The following is an 18,552-nucleotide window of genomic DNA, read 5'->3' as shown; positions in this document are numbered from 1 at the left end:
TGGAGGCGAGGCTTCTACAACTACCAGGAAATGACCCTAATGCATTTCCTACTACTTCGGTTCTCTGGCACGCATTATTACAAAGAATCTATATTCATCTAGGAAAGAAAAATAGATATGGACGGGCGAGAAACAACAATAAAAAAAAATGTTTATTTTCTCCTCTCTTACCAGTTCTAAATTATCTCCAAAGATTTAGAGATGGATTAGTAACTGAATTTATGCATTGCCTAATACATACTAACGAAGCTGATTCCCCAGTGAGATACCTAATGTATTTGCTTTATAAGCAAGTAAATTTTGATTTTAAAAAAAAAAAAAAAAGATTTGGCATTTTATGTAAAATGGATTTTGATGTTCGTTAGCAATTTGGCATTTTCTGTAAAATGGATTCTGATTTCTGTGTGAAACAGATTTTGATCTTTGTTAGCAGATTTGGCGTTTTGTCGTGTGAAATGGATTTTGATTTTTGTAATTTAGCATTCTGTGTGAAATATATTTTAATTTGTGTTAGCATATTTAGCATTTCGTGTAAAATAGATTTTATTTTTGGTTAGCAGATTTGGCATATTATTTCAAAGTGAACTTGATTTTTACAATAACTTTTGGCATTTTGTGTAAAAAAAAAAAAAAAAGTGTTGATTTTTGCTAGCAGATTTGGCGTTTTGTGTGAAATGGATTTTGATTTTTGTTATTTAGTATTTTGTGCGAAATATATTTTAATTTTTGTTAGCAGATTTAGCATTTCGTGTAAAATATATTTTAATTTTTATTAGCAGATTTAGCATTTTGTGTAAAATAGATTCTTACTTTTATTAGCAGATTTGGCATTTCGTTTGAAGAAGAATCACAATTGGCATAACAAGTCATGGTGAGTAGTACGGAACCACAAAACTATTCAATACTTGCCATCTGAAAGAATCACATGAGTCTTACAGTAAAATGTCTGGCAACTGCGAACACAACATTTTCATCACAAATTTACACACACACACAAAAAGTGTAATTTCTATAGACAATATATACTGTACCTATAAAAATTACAGTGACTATGTTTGTGACTCAATAATTCGTGAATCACCCGGCCGATCTCGATCAAATTTTCAACATAGATAAGGTTCGTGCCTGGAATAGCTTTTATCATTTGATTTTCACGGTGCTACTTAGGGGAGGGGGAATATATATATATGAATGATCGAAATATTAGTGTCGAATCCGTTGTTTTCGGGGTGAGCAGTGACACATCCGATACCGCTTAAATCTCAATTCAGCCCACAATAGTAACATTTATTTTTATTTATATAAACTACTTATTATTTTCTGATTTTTCATTGTATTTTATTTGTTTTTATCGATTTAAGAGCTTTTCAGTAATAGTAAACAGTGATTGACTAAAGGAACATAGTACATTTTTTCTTATTTTAACCCAAAGAAGCAGGTAACTGACGTTAGTGTTGCATAAAACGGACGGTGGGAATATGACAACAGAAAATACTAGATCCTTACAACAAATTTCAAGATGTTTGCAGGGAAATAATATTTTCTTTAGTGGTTTGATAAAAACTGAGACAGACTAAACTCATATCTCCTGGATTTCCGCCCGTAGGCACAATGTCTACGTGGGCACTGAAGTAAAGAATTAGCTATATCCACCATATAATTCAATAAGTTTAAGAGTCTTCATCCCGGCGAAATTAAAATACCGCTAATTTTACAGTAATTATGTGATATCTTCAAACAGATAAAAAGATAATTGAAATATAAAACAAGAGCGCCCTAGACAATATTATTTTGCGTGAGGTACCGTTATCACAAGTCACTTAGTGGCTTTCCGTTTTCAGCTGTTTAGAAACGCGAAAATAAATGCCGATTTTCAAAATGGCTCGAAATTGAAAGCAGATAAGTGAGTCGTGATAACAGTTTCTCATGTAAAATAATATTGTCTAGGGCGCTCTTGTTCCACATTTCGATTATCTTTTATCTATTTGAAGATATCACATAATTACTCTAAAATTAGCGGTATTTTAATTTCGCCGGGATGAAGACTCTCAAGCTTACAGTAGATAATCAGGCACGGATAGAGTTGCACAATTCTTTATTTTAACTTCACGTAACATAAACAGAAACTTCACTTTTCTAGATTAAAGTATTATGTTTGTTAATTTCACATCTGACGACATTCATTAAAAAAAAAAAAAAAAAAAAGACTGCGTACAACCAGTCAACAGCTAACCAGTCACAGGATTAAATAAAGAAAAAAGAGGTAATGTTTGTTTTGGCAGTTACTAAAAGTTTGTCATTCGCCAACATTTGGATATGCCAATTCCAATAATGTCTCCAAAGGTGAGGTCGGTAAATGCAGACAGGAAGCAGGTGTAGTGTGGCTCTTGGCAATGTACAATCATCAAACGAATGTCATTCATTTCCTTTTGCACATTATTTCTGCTACGTTAACGCAACACTCCAACGATTTTCTTTTTCTCTGACTTCTAAACTCTTCGTCATCTTTGTCCACAAGTACATACGCAGTACTTTATTATTATTATTATTATTATTATTATTATTATTATTATTATTATTATTATTATTATTATTATTATTATTATTATTATAGTCTTTGGCTGTTATGGTTAAGTGTTCTGATGTAGATAAAGCTTTGCAAGATTAGGTTCCGTCTCAGCTCTTATCTTCCTTTGAAATCGGAAATGGTAGATTTAAGCACGTCCGGATTTAATATTGGATCCCCATAAAGCTAAAACGGTTGTAAGAAATAGCGATAAAAGCTTTTCTGATGCAGATTCAGCGTTTCAAGAACAGGATACGTATCAGCTTTTATCGTCTATTGAAACCCGAAGTGTAGATTTAAGTACTTCCGGTTTCAATATTGGATCCCAATAAAGCTTAAACGGTCGTAATAGATAGCGAGAAAGGTCTTCTCATGTCGATCCAGCGTTCCAAGAACAGGTTCCGTCTCAGCTCTAATTTACTACTGAAACCGGAAGTGGTAGATTGAATAGCTTCCGGTTTCAAAATTAGATTCCTCATAAAGGCAAAACGGTCGTAAGAAATAGCGATAAAAGTTTTCCTGATGCAGATCCAGCGTTCCAAGAACAGGTTACATATCAGCTCTTATCTTCTATTGAAACCAGAAGTGGTAAATTTAAGCACTTCCGTTATTTAAATTGGATATCGATAGAGAGAAAGTTTATAAAATATTGTTTTGATATAGATTCAGCATACCAAGAAAAGGATGCATCTCAGACTTTTACCCCTCGATTGGAACCGGAAGTGGCAAGTCTACTACTTCCGGTATCTGTATCGCATCTCTGTAGTTCGCAAGTCTACTGTAATTTTCCATTGAAGGACGAAACTCATTTGTTATATGGCGAAACAACAACAAAAAAAAAAACGCATTAACCTTTCGTAAAACGATGCTAAAAGTTGAAACACATCCGAAAAGAACTTTATACGTTTGTTTTATGGGAAAATGTGGAAAGTAATCGTTAAAGAACAAAAAAAAAAAACATTAACTTTTGATATTTCGAAGAAGAACGTATAATGATCGTCTAGAGAGAAAAGAACGAATGTTATATATGTAACATTGAAAAATATGCACCAGTATTAATTTTGCAGTTATAAAATGTAGATCTTCCCACGCTTGGACCAATTTTCCCTTGCGTATACCTTCTTTTTTTTATCCTCTTCTTCTCCTCCCCCAGTTACATGCTCTGAAGGAAATGTGAACATCAACAACCTTTCTACATATATTAATACAAGAAAATCATATATTGGAGAATACTGCATAAAAAAGAAGGGAAAGAAATCGTATATCTATAACAATCCAGTTTCTTCGTACAACGTTGACCTAAACATTAATCAAGATCCCCTCCTCAAAAAAAAATCTACATCTCACATCCTTTAACTAAAAAAAACATGAAAAATTCATTCGCAAATAAGCAAGAAAGATGAAGCAGCACCATAAAATATTATATACGTCAACTTTAGATGGGTGGTATCATCTTTCATTCTCAGTTCATCAAACCTTGAGGACGCGTTATTGAAGACGCGTCGTCCAGTGTCAGCTGACATATTTGCTTGCTCTGTGGCTCATGTTTGTTGACCAAAAGAAACTGTACTTTCTCGCCATATCCAAAAAGATGATTAGACGAAAATTTCGACACAAGGAATCTGTGTACAATTATACAGGTTGAAGCAAATCTCGTCCAAATATACAGAAGCAAAAGGCCGATTCGATATCAGAGTACCGTAGCAAGAGATAAATTGCACATCTTTTCTCCTGTATCCTATCCATATCGTTCGTCCTTTGTTATATCTATTCTTTTGTTCCTTGTCTTCCTTCACAGTTGCATATTCATCACCTTTCCTGGAGAATCCATATTTTAGAACAGCCAATCCCTAACCCATTTTTTTTTGCCTTGTAACTCCCTAAGAAACGAAAAAAAATCTGCTCTGCTATGATATGTTTGTTCCACCATCCATCAAATATAGATAGTTGTAGGTAAAGGCGTTGGTGGTATTCAAACACATATTCGCACAGAGAGAGAGAAAACACACACACACAAACAAGCAAGCCAAAAGATAAAAGAGCGCAAAAAAATCGCTCATATCTCGATGACACAACCATCACTCATAACCTCTGGCGATCTGCCACTGTGGGAAATGTACAAGGAAGATCCATCGCTGGACCAACGAAAGATGCTGACAGCAGAGAACAGAAAAGATGAGTAGCCGGAAGCAGCAAAAGCAAAAAAAAGTAATAAAAACTAATGAAAAACGTTATTTTCTCTATTATTATTATTACTATTATTATAGTATTTCTTAGCTACCAAACCAAAAGAACTGAACCAAGCATCGCACAAAACTACTTTCGCATAAGGTTTTCGTCGTCCATCTTCTCGACGAAATATATGGATTCATTCTTCAAAATCCTTGCATATTTTTTTTTTCAAACATATACCGTGTACACAAAGTACGGAAAATAATTTATTACATCTGCATCTTTTCCTTCACTCTTCGGAAAATTAATGATGATACATCGCAAGAGGAAAAGATTTCATTTGTATACGTCTTTCAGCAGTTCTAAATGGAATATTCACATAATTTTTCATTAGAAAAAAAAATCATTTTTGTATAACATAATGCCGCATGGGGTGTATATGTTTTATTTTGGACATAAAGGGCACCAAAATTAATATCGGTAATTTTCAATTATTTTCACATGTCACAATCTCTCTTAGGAGTACTAATGGGGGCTAAATTTGGATTTAAACTGCATCAGAAGTGTGACTGCTCGTCTCAGTGACCCCGAAAACGATGGATTCAGCACTAATATCGACCACACCTTCCCCTCCCCCAAGTTGTGAGGATAAATTTGGATTTTAATCGTATCGGAAGTATCACTGTTCACCTCAGCGATCCCTAACACTATGTATTCCACATTAATATCGGCCATTTGCAATCATTTTCATTTATATATCTGCCCTTCCCCTATGTTACACTGTTAAAGTGAAATGACAGAAACCATCCCAGGCCCATGTGGAAAATTTGATCAAGATCGCCCTGGTAGTTCAAGAGTTATTAAGTCACAAAAATACTCTTTCATTTTTATTTATATGCGTTTTACGTTTCCAAAGAATATTCTGTGTAAGTATGGGAAGTCTTTGCCCTCCTATAAGGTCCAGTGGCTAGCGCATACGCTTTTTGCGCACGAGATCCTGGGTTCGATTCCCAGAGGGTGAGCATCGAATAAAGTACGGTGATTCAAGTCTCTCTTTAAGTTAACCCTTTTTGCTGGTAGAGTGGCTATCCGCGTACTGAACCCTCTAAAGAGGGGTCAGACCCTACTTTAAACTAGTCCTTGTTGCTCACTGCTTCCACATCATTACTGTCATGCCTTTCCTCAAAACAAGATTCGTCATTACTTAAAGACTTAAAGAGAGATTTGAATCATCGTCATTAGTGATTGAACAACCAGCCTTCCAATTGATCTTCACTCACATTGCTTTCAAATCTTTAGGTCGTTTCCTCTCCTAACTCTCTTCAACACTCTGGGTATTCTTGATACCGGTATTTAGTCCTTGTCATGGCGTTTACTTGAAAACTTTAATATGAAATACACGATCCAGTAGATATGTGTACAATACACACACACACACACACAAATAAATAAATAAATAAATATATATATATATATATATATATATATATATATATATATATATATATAAAAGATGCAACTTTATTCCAATTTGGAAATGGGCTGGTCACAGAAGGTAATGCCTTCTCTATGGCCAGTGGCATCTGTTGTGTTGTTTTGAGAGTTCTGTGTATAAAACAAAGTTTATAAAAACAGAAACTAAAAATATATAGATAAATTGAGTTTACCATTCATGACGTTCAATAAAAAACATTAATGTTTATACTTTGGTGGGATATCTCAGGCTCCAACCAAGTGATATTCCGATAAGCTACAGAACATGTTCTTGTTCCTATTTATGACAGTTCACCAAAAACTATGATGGTAGACAAGAAATCAACATCATCTTTTGAGCACCTTCAAATTTAGAGAGGAACATGTGACAGCTGGGATCTGTGAGACCCCACCAGAATAGTTAAAGGCTAAACTCTAGGGTTTGATTTATATAACCACACTGCTGAGAAAGAATATAAATATAAAAGAATCCATCATCAACTCTTTTAGCCTCAATGATCAATATGTGGGAGATAAAAATTCAAAAATAAATTTAAAATTAATATTTTACAGGAAAACAAGTTACAGTATCGTAAGAGTCCGTTAAAAACATGTTTCACTGTGTTGAGAATGTTCTTTACGTATTAAATGTACATTTATTTAATAAACGTATTCTATGCATTCTTTCAATAATATTATTGTAGAACGTTTCTCACTTGAAGTTTTTAACGTTTTTTTTATACGTGCCTGTCCAATAACAACTACGAGGGCAATTTTTAAACAAAACCCTTTGCGCATGTGCGAGAAATTGCCGGGAAGAGTGACATCAGTCCTCTGGTGCTGTGCAGTAATTCAGTAGCAAGTAAGCAGTGGAAGGAGAGAGTTGTGTTCCAGTTCACCCGTCCTCCATAACAATTGAAAACGAAAGCTTCAATAGAAAAAAAAAATGAAGTCCGTGTGGAAATACGATTTCTGAGTGCACACACACACACACAAAAAAAAAAACTTTCTCGTCCGGGCATGCTGACTTTCACTGTGGTATTAGTTCACGATAATGGTTGCCTGCACACCACTGGACGTACTCAAAAAGTTTTGGAGTCGTTCCACTGGGACGTTTTTGATCATCCTCTTTATAGGCCAGATTTGGCGCCGAGCATCTATGAAACAGTGGCTTGCGTCGCAGCGCTTCGACAATGGCAATGCGCTTCACAGTACTGTTAGCGGGTAGCTTCATTACCAGGCGGGATTTTTTTTTTAGAAGGAATTTCAAACCTTATAAAACGTTAGTATGTTGAAAACTAATGTACGAGGGCTATCCAGAAAGTAGATTACGTTTTCGTCTGTGTCCGCTAGGGGCGGGGCTAGCGCGGCCATCTTGGGGTCAGAGCGTTGCGCAGCTCAGTCGGTATCTAGCCGTGCTAGTGAGAGGTTCGTGCTGTGCTCCGTTAAGATACTGTGACGGTTTGAAATGTCTGCGTTAATTGAAAGTCCCGCGAGCTGCGAGGTGCGTGCAGTAATAAGGTTTCTGACAGCAAAAAACTGTAAACCGATAGAAATCTATCGGCAGCTGTGTGAAGTGTATGGGGACAACATTATCACTGAAGGTGGAGTGCGACAGTGGGTCATAAGATTTAAAAATGGCCGAACCAATGTTCACGACGAAGATCGAAGTGGGAGACCCAGCAAAGTGACTGCCGAACTTGTCGAAAAAGTCGATGTTAAAATCCGTGAAAATCGAAAGTTCACAATAACGGAACTTTCTTTGAGTTTTCCAAAAATTTCGCGAAGTTTGTTGCACGAAATCATCAGCGAAAAGCTTGGTTACCACAAGTTTTGTGCAAGATGGATTCCAAAAATCTTGACAGAGGACCACAAAAATCAGCGAATGGCTGCAGCGTTGCACTTTTTGGACGCCTACAATAAGGATGGTGACTCTTTACTCGATCGCATTGTTACTGGTGACGAAACATGGGTGAAACACGTGAACTGTGAAACGAAATTGCAATCAATGCAGTGGGGGCACACAGGTTCTCCCCAAAAACCCAAGAAATGCATGCAAACAATGTCGGCAAGGAAGATGATGGCGACTGTTTTTTGGGACAGAAAAGGTGTGATTTTGGTGGACTTCCTGGAAAGAGGCACTACAATAAACGCTCAAAGGTATTGCCAAACTCTGCAAAACCTCAGAAGAGCAATTCAAAACAAGCGCAGAGGAATGTTGAGCTCTAAGATCTTGTTGATTCACGACAACGCCCGGCCCCACACGGCAAATGTCACGCGTGAAGTTCTTGAATCTTTTCAGTGGGAGTTGTTTCCTCATCCGCCGTACAGTCCCGACCTGGCACCGAGCGACTTCCACCTATTCCCAGCAATGAAGAAGTGGCTGGCTATGCAGCGTTTTGATGACGACGAACAGCTGCAAGAAGAGGTAACGAAGTGGTTGAAGTCGCAGGCGGCCGAATTTTTCGACGAAGGAATTTCCAAGCTCGTACATCGCTACGATAAATGCCTTAATTTGAATGGTGACTATGTCGAAAAGTAGTATTTGTGTGTGGCTTTCATCTGTATATAATAAAATTTGTTTCCTATACTTTGTTGATTTTTTATTCCAAAACGTAATCTACTTTCTGGATAGCCCTCGTAATAATGTATTTCTCCAATGTCTATGACAAAAGTTCTGTATCTGTGAGCGTATGTCATTGATAACTAAATGGCGGTTTGTTTATTTTTCGAACTTCCCTCCTATGAGAAAAGTTTTGGAATCTAACTATCGTAAATTAAAGTTCACATGATTTGAATGTAGGCATTAAATAGTAATATTAACTAAAGCAATACTGGGGCAGCTTTAAGTATTTTTTCTCTTTATTTTTCTAATGACCACGCTCTCTGTTCTACCATAACATTATTGTTTAACAATTATTAACCAAAGGTAAATTCCATAGCGAATGCTTCTATTCAGCTATTTCATTCAGTAACACAAAGCCAACAGAGTAAGTAAATGATATTATCGAGGGGGAGAGGGTGGGAGGAAATTTCCATTTTTCAGCTTCCACTATGGTATAATTGTCAGGTAAATTATTTTAAATTTCAATACAGAAGAATAGCACACGCTAAACTAAAAGCAGATTGACAATTTTCTGGCTTTTTGTTGTCGCTTTTTGTTTGGTTGTGTTTCTTGCTTAAAGCAATTTCTTTTTTTTTCCTTCGCTTTGTTTTTTTCTAAGTCTATATTACATTATTTGCTATTTACGTAATTTTATTGTTGGCTAACATATTATTCTGAACACACAATATATTACACAAACACAAAAAGAGTCTTTTATAATCTGAATAGATTAAAAGCGTCCATTCGTGTTAACGGAATTCACACTAAGATAAGCATTCCGAAAAATCCAACGATGCTGACGCTTTTAATTGGTGACTGACAAAGAAGTTAGGTACTAAAGTTAGCAAGATTTAACTTGAACTATTTTTCATTTAACAGACAGATGTCTACTACGCACTGTTGTCAAATTGCAATATTATTTGCTTGTTTGTTTATTGAAGTTTCGCGTCCCTGACACTATATAAGACTTAGTTTAAAAATGGGATCCCAAACGCTGTAATGTATTCAGTGCTCACCACTGGAAATCGAATGCGGGGCCCTGTGCGCGCACCAAATGTGTGCGTGCTAGCCAATAAAAGTCGGGAGAACTATACCTCATTTTGCTACCGAAAATAACTAACTGACGATTTGAATTCTAACTGAAGCTCTGACAAACATGAATAATTTGCTGATCATTGGTTGGAGAACAATCCAGTGTATAAATATTGACCAATGAAATTCCTCATCATGTAAAAGCAGCCTAATATGATTGGCTGCCTATCAACTAACGTCACTTACACAATGATAGGAATCAGAATTGTGTGAAACTGTGTTGTAACAACCCAGAGGACCAATCAACTAACTCCTTTAACAGGCAACGGGTAGTTTCTACCTTCATTGTGTTCTTATTATCTGTGACTTTTGACAGATAAACACATATGTACAACAATGTTTATTTCTTTTTTATTTATTTAGTCTTTAGGAATGCGCAGGAGACAAGATTTGTGACTGTTTCGTCTCGAAAATGTGCTGTAAAAGTGATGTCTCGACTCGAAAAATGTATATTTCTCTATTGGAAGAGCCGTGTTTCGACTCGAATTTTGTCAAGAAAATTCTGTCTCGACTCGTCTCGTGCGCATCCCTATTAGTCTTATTTTATATGGCTTTTATAATATACTACTTTCTGGAAGAATGTTTACTATATATGTATTGTTCTTTGCATACCCCTTGAAAATAAGACCATGTATGAAATTAATGGCTGATTTAGATACTATATCCAAAAAGACAAGGATTGTATGTTCCTCATTTATACAGATTCGGATTAATGGAGTAAGAGTGTAATATTATTCTATTATTATTATTTTATTTCCTTTGTTTGCTCCTATCCTGTCTTTATTTTTCTGAGAAGATGCATTCCATCTGATGTTATTTGGGTTTGTGCTACATCCAGGGACGCACCCACAAATATTTTGGGAGGGGTACAATAATACAAGCAGTGGCGTATTTACGATTTTGTTTCGGGGGGCTTTGCCTGGAAATGTGAAAATTCTGCAAGATATTTCATATACTTTACTATAGTAAGTAAGATTTCGGGGGGGGTGCTTAAGCCCAGAAGCCCCCCTAAATACGCCACTGAAAGCCACTACGTTTATGTACTATTGAACGGGTATTATTCTTCACACCGAAAAGGCGATAAGTAACTGTAAAATACTTCCACCTATATTTTCAGAAAATAAAATGATAGAACTAGATTGTTTTTATAAGAGAAAGAGTACAAGTGAAGTGTAAGATCAAATTTTCATGCTACAACAATCATTTCCCTGTTATACAAGTACGTTCCTTTCAGCAGTCAGGCTATATGAGACGGGACTACTGATTAACGTGGAATCCGAACCACTTGAGCTCCCGCCGGGAATCTAACCCGGATCTCCCACGGCAAAGGCGCGTACGCTAACCACTTAGCCACGAAGGAGCTCCAAATGTACGTTGAGTTAGAAGCTCTGGACCCTTTGTAGGTGCGCCCTGGTTACATCTAATGGTCAGACAAAAAAAAAAAACAAGGAAGAGACATAAGGATAAAATAAAAAAGAAAACAGAGAAGCTAAGCCCAAGGATGACGAAAAAGAAATTGACGCAAAGAGCGAGGAGACAAAAGAAAGAAGCGTAATTGACACGAAGAAAAAAAAGAAAACGAAAGAATAGAAGACGATGCGGTGAGTAAACAAATACAGAAGTGAAAACGCACCTGCACACAGAGAAAAGTCAACTCGTTTGGTCGTATTACAACAGCCCTCCTGCAAAAGGATGTACACTACAGACCAGTTAGTTCCACAAGATACAATACCATGATGGAACAGGAAATATCTAGAAAACAGCAACGCAATCCAAACAACCAAAACGATTCCTCAAGTTTACAAATACTTTCCACAATGAATCATCACACAGACTTTCCAACTCTTAAATTCTGTATTTCTTCTTGAAACACTATACTTCACTTACTCCCCATCGTTTGCAGTTTTGTCAACGGATAATGAAAAACTCTCACCAAAATCCAGCTAAATGAAGATTAGAACTTTACATAATCCCGCTAGGTAAAGATTAAAATATATCATAATCCGCTAGATACAGATTAAAACCTACTAAAAGAACACTAGATAAAGATTAAAATCTGTCATAATCCCGCTAAAGATTAAAAACTATCACTATCCCACTAGAGAAATTAAATCCTACCATAATCTCACTAGATAAAGATTAAAATATATCATAATCTCGCTAGATAGAGATTAAAGCCTACTAAAAGAACACTAGATAAAGATTAAAATCTGCCATAATCGCGCTAAAGCTTAAAACCTACTATTATCTCACTAGATAAATTAAAACCTACCATAATCTCGCTAGATGACGATTAAAATATATCATAATCCCGCTAGATGTTGATAAAAATCCTCTAGAACAACACCAAATAAGAAATAAACTTTACCATAATCTCGCTGAAAGTTAAAAATCTTTCATAATCCCACTAAATAAATTAAAAAGTTTTAATCTTCATCGAAGGTTTTAATCTTCATCTAGCCATAATCCCGCTGGTTGAAGATCAAAACCTTCGACACGTCTGCTTAATAAAAATATAGCATAATCCTGCTAAGATTCAAACCTACTAGATAAATATTAAAAATAAATTTTGAAATCTAGATAAATGTATTATCTTAATCATTTTATTAGTGTGTAACTCTTCTCAATCATTAAACACTATCTCACTCTAATGAAATAACAGATAAACGAAAAAGAGAGAGTTTAAAAAATCACAAAATTTAGTGTTTACCATGTTTAATCTGTTTATAAATATTAAACAATTTAAACAGTACAAACATATTGGCGCATTTTATTTGTAGGATGGTAACAAAGATCTCGTTTGAAAAATTACATTTAGATATGCACGAAAGCACTTCAACCTTTATTTGACTTTATATTTGGAGTGGAATAAATGTGAACAGAAAACCAATATTTAATAAACTTTTAGCTTTGTGTGTCTGATACTCTTTATCTACTCACACATAGAGGACAAAAACCTTCCTAAATCATTCAAAAATGTATCGGAACACAGAGAGATTCAAACAGACAGCGAATATCAGTTATTCCGTTTTTTGTCCTATGAAAACCAGGACACACACTTCACAATAGCGTCTGTCTTATGTATTTTTCACTTTATGCAGCAACAAGGGAGTCGGCAAGGGGAAAAAATGCCAAGCGAACCTCTAAGTCACTGTTAGTTGCTAAACATTTCTCAAGGAGATATTCATTAAACACAAGGTGAAAATTTAAAAAAAAAAAAAAAAAAGGGACGGGGAACGGGGAGATAGAAAACAGTGACTAAGAAATTTTTTCTTTCCAACAGGGAAGTGAGAAAATGTGAAGAAAACGAAATGAGAGAGGTACGACGACGAAACAGGTGAACAAATGACGAGCGAGATATACACAGAAATAACGTTACACTCTTCTCCCACCAGGTGGAGCCACAAAAGAAACAAGAATTTTAGTATTTCGTCATTCCATTACCATTTTCCCTCGTGTTGTTTTTGAATTTCCAATGTTTCATTTTTCAAATGTATAAATGTGGTGTATACAGGCTAGTACGTAAAAAATTCTCACAAGAGTTTGAAATCTCGAAAGGGAGATTTTCAGATTTGCGCTATGCGAAAGTCTTATACAGTAGAGTATCTAAAACTCGGCACTCGAAAACCCGGCAGCCCGGATAACTCTGCCACAGCCTGGCACGGCGATAAAAACCCGCGTGTAGACCCATTGAAAGTCATTAACAGGTCAGGACTGAGGTCTGTCTTATCAGGTAAATCACTGTACAGCGTGTATTTATTAATTTTCATGTTCATGGATAGTAAAGCCTCTATGCCTTCATAAAGTACGTACTTTTTTCTTTGTTTAAGAGTAATTGGGGAGTTTATTCTCGCAGACCCATTCAAAGTCATTGCCGGGTATTTTCGTGAGGTCTGTCTTACCAGATAAATTACTGTAGAGCAGTGTTTCTCAAAGTGTGGGTCGCGACCCATTGGTTTTTCGGTGGGTCCCGAGAAGTTTTTCCTTGATTGAAAATTTTATTTTGATGCAGAAACATATGTTGTGAACTACTATTCAGAAAATGAAAATTGGAAGCATTTGTTAATGAGGTGAAGAGTAAGTGGTTACTCAGAGCCCTGGCACTGTCGTACAGTCACTAGAAATACTGGGTTAGGATGGAAAGACAGAGGAAGAGTCAAAATCTGTCACGGGGTAGGACATTGCGTTGGGAATACTGTTAGCTCTGTGTTGCCTTTCCAATGGAAACACTTTAACCCTCTCTGCGCATGCATACAATTTCATATGACACGGTTATTGAGAAATAATATCAAAGTGTATTTGGATAAAAGTAAATGGGCCACAAAATATCTTTTATTATTTAATGTGGGTCGCACTAACAACAAGTTTGAGAACCACTGCTGTAGAGTGTGTATTCATTAATTTTCATTTTCATGTATAGTAAAGGCTCTACGCCTTCATAAAGTACTACTTTTCCTTTGTTTAAGAGTAATTGGGCAGTCTCTCTGTTGTATTCTCAAGCAACCAATACATAGAAGTACAGTACTATATTTTCTGAGGAAACACTCGTACTTATTCTTTTTTAACCCCATTAATCTTTAAGGGTAATTGGGGCAGTTTATTCTCTGTTGCATTCTCAAGCAACCAATACATAGAAGTACAGTACTATATTTTCTGAGGAAACACTCGTACTTATTCTTTTTTAACCCCATTCCTGTTTAAGGGTAATTGGGGCAGTTTATTCTCTGTTGCATTCTCAAGCAACCAATACATAGAAGTACAGTACTATATTTTCTGAGGAAACACTCGTACTTATTCTTTTTTAACCCCATTCCTGTTTAAGGGTAATTGGGGCAGTTTATTCTCTGTTGCATTCTCAAGCAACCAATACATAGAAGTACAGTACTATATTTTCTGAGGAAACACTCGTACTTATTCTTTTTTAACTCCATTCCTGTTTAAGGGTAATTGGGGCAGTTTATTCTCTGTTGCATTCTCAAGCAACCAATACATAGAAGTACAGTACTGTATTTTCTGAGAAAGCAATCATACTTATTCTTTTTTAACCCTATTCTCAATAACCCGGTATTTTCACAAACTCGGCCACCCTTAGGTCCACATTAAGCCAAGTTTTCGAAACTCTACTGTAGAACGTCTATGACCGTCTGTTACAACCTTGTTTACCTGATATCCCTCTTCATAAATCCTGAAAATGTCACAACCCCCTTCTTCTCATGACAAAGACAAAATATCGAATATCCCATGTCTGTGAAGTTTGCTAAAACTAATTGTAAATGGTTATTACAAGAGGTGCTTCATTTATAATTCCACAGTTTATTTGTCAGCAGCTTGCACTCTCTTGCTCTCTCTTCATGGCCCCCAACTGGCGCGTAATCAGATCGGAAAACACTGATCTATAGATATTGGAACAAAAATAAAGGAAAGAGGGAGCAAGAAGTGGTTTTCTGAAATGGATTCAGTGTCTCAGTAAAACGGATTCAATATACTCAGTGTCTCAGTGAAACGGATTCAACATACTCAGTGTATCAGTGAAACGGATTCAATATACCCAGTGTCTCGGTGAAAAGGATTCAATATACTCAGTGTCTCAGTGAAACGGATTCAATATACTCAGTGTCTCAGTGAAACGGATTCAACATACTCGGTGTATCAGTGAAACGGATTCAATATACTCAGTGTCTCAGTGAAACGGATGCAATATACTTAGTGTCTCAGTGCAACAGATTCAATGTATTCTATCTTCACCCTAATCTCTGGGAAAATCAGAAGTGGCTGAGATCTACTACCACATCCAGTTTCAACGTTGATCCCTATTGCGTAAAGTAAGTAAGTGAGAAATGGATTTATGATAAGAATTCTAACTCCCAAGAATAAGTTTCAGCTTAAGTCTTATCCCTCTATCAAACCTAAAGTGGTGGAAATGTACGATTGATTGACATAGAGAAAAAACTTTAATAGATCGACAAGAGTTTTTATATGGATTCAGACTCTAAAATTAAATTATATCTCTACTAAAAATAGAATCTACCTGCGCTCCTATTTCTCTAATAAAACTAATTCTCTCTTCCCGCTCTTTTCTCTCTACTAAAAATACACTCTATCTCCGCTCTTATCTCTCAAATAAAAATAATTCTCTCTCTCCGCTCTTACCTCTCTACTAAAAATATATTGTCTCCGTTCTTATCTCTCAACCAAACACATATTATATCTCCGCTCTTATCTCTCTACTAAAAATATATTTTATCTCCCCTCTTATTTCTCTAATAAAAACAATTCTCTCTCACCGCTTTTATCTCTCTACTAAAAATATATTCAATTTCCGCTCTTATCTCTCTAATAAAAATAAATCTCTCTTACAGTTCTTATCTCGCTGCCAAAACCAGAAATATTACTTGTAGAAATTTACTACCCTACCGCTATAAATGTTTATTTCTATAGAGCGAAAACGGTAATGGAAGCTGACAAACGGTATTTAGACTCTGCGGGATATAGATGTAGAGTTTAAACTAGAACTCCAACTGAATGTATTCCCACCGCGGATCGAACCTGGACCATGCGCACAGAAAATTCACGTACTACTGTGATCAATACAAACGTTTTTACTGTTTTATTAACGTAACTTTAAAAAAAAAGTATAATGCTGTAATCAATACAAATCTTTAGTGTTTTATTAACGTAACTTTTCAAAAAAACAAAGTATACTGCTGTAATCAATAGAAACCTTTAGTGGTTTATTAACGTAACTTTAAAAAAAAACAAAGTATAATGCTGTAATCAATACAAACCTTTAGTGTTTAAATTAATGTAACTTAAAAAGAATGATAATCAAATATTAATTACATGGTAAAAGTGAAAGAATTATTTTACCACGCCAAATGTTAGAAATGTCCTTCAACTTCCTGTAAACATAAACTGAACCTGTTCCACCATATTATGTAATATTTGTTGGAGTGCATGACACAACTCTATTTCTGATTACTTTGCGCAGTTTGTCCTATGCTCTTGTTTGATTCCTATGCATCCTGTTCTTGAAGAAGCCCAATAAGAAAAAATACATATTCTGAGAGGCCAACAGGTCGTTTGAAATCATGCAGCCACCAAAGAAATTGGTTTCGAATTCCCAGGAAGCGCTGAATGTGTAACACGAAGCGCCATCTTGTTGAAAGTGGCCTGATCGGTTCGATAATAGTTATACTGCGACAGTCAAATGCAGTATCGCATTTACATTATTATATAAACAGAAATTGTAAGTTAAAGTGTGAACGTTTGGTCTGGATTGATAAATAACATCAATCAAACCGAAGCCAGGACCATGAATGAAAGGCACGAGTCTTAACCATTTCGGCCATGAAATCAAATGTAAAATAATAATGATAGTAATGAGTGCCAATGATTGAAGATGCTTGGACAAACACAATGAAGCTGAATGGTTGCTGTCTCCTCTGTCGATAGAGGAATCTGAAGACCCACCTGAGAACATCGTCAAAAGCTTTCTTTGAACCTCTTGTTGTATTCCATCCATATGTATCAGTCCTCCCCATGAATATTCACTAGCAACGCTGTCTCAATACGCCTTCGAAACCAATCTTCCTTCTGTTACATATACATGCGCATTCTTAACAAGATGTTTTTTGTCACTAACAACAGACACACTGCGGCACTCAGATGATGTACGTTGATACCATTCTCCATAGAAAAGAAAGAGGGAAAGAAACAACAAAATGAATACTCACGAATCTGTTTGTTTGTAAGAATTGTAAATAATCGACCGGGAAAAGATTTTTCAACTCCAATAACATGTCCACAGCAAGGGTCTACGTTAAGCGTCAAAATTTCTTTATGTGGTGTTTAAGATTGGTTTCAAGAAACAAGCTTTGCCGATAGATATCACTACAGTCTTCGTATTTCCCATGTATTTATTTACTTTTCACAAAAATTCACGATTTCTCTTACAAATTTCAACCTAGATATTTCAAATTTTTAGAGAAGGAACACCTCATAACCTATCGAAGGCAACGACAGGCCCGTATCCAGAGGGGTCTAGGGGGGGGCGGTCCCCCCTAAATTTTTACTGGCCCCCTCTAAAATTTTCATGGTAGGTTTGCAAATGAACTATAATATGGAATAAACTAATATTTTTGGATCGGGCACCCACTAACTTCCACCGGGCCCCCCCTATATTTTCGGGCTGGCTACGGGCCTGGGCAACGATGCGTGCCGATCTTTTATTTAAAATTTTCTTTTGTTGAAATGGTTTGATTATAGAAATGGATATCCAAAGTTTTAACAATATAACTGTTTCAACGATGAAGAAAATTCTAAATAAAAAATCGACACGAATTCTTGCCTTCGATATGTTATGAAGTTCCTTCTCTAAAAACTTCAAGTCTGTAGTTTGAAATTTGAAAGAGAAATTGTAAATTTTCGTGAAAGGTAAAAAAAAGTACATGAGAGAGATCCGAAGACTGTAATGACATCTATCGACAAAACTTGTCCGTTTATATCAACCTTAATGTCCCTTTTCAGTACCAATCTTATATCAGATTTAAGATCTCGTGGGATATAATGCCCCATATCCTTTCACCAGATATCGAACTTGAGCCTCTAGAACCACTGTAAAAGCGCGAACTATGTAGAATCGAGG

At 35.9% G+C, this 18,552-nt stretch overlaps 1 protein-coding gene across 3 annotated transcripts in view; it reads right to left on the bottom strand.

Annotated features, from left to right (window-relative positions):
• Positions 1–18,552, bottom strand: part of Rbp6 (RNA-binding protein 6) — a 1,467,626-nt gene that overhangs the window by 1,077,910 nt on the left and 371,164 nt on the right. The window lies entirely within an intron of this gene.

This window comes from Thermobia domestica, chromosome 9 (assembly GCF_964235325.1).
Source record: "Thermobia domestica chromosome 9, izTheDome1.hap1.1, whole genome shotgun sequence".
Lineage (NCBI taxonomy): Eukaryota > Metazoa > Arthropoda > Insecta > Zygentoma > Lepismatidae > Thermobia > Thermobia domestica.
Note: the sequence above shows the minus strand (reverse complement) of the source record. Positions and strands in the feature narration are given on the sequence as shown.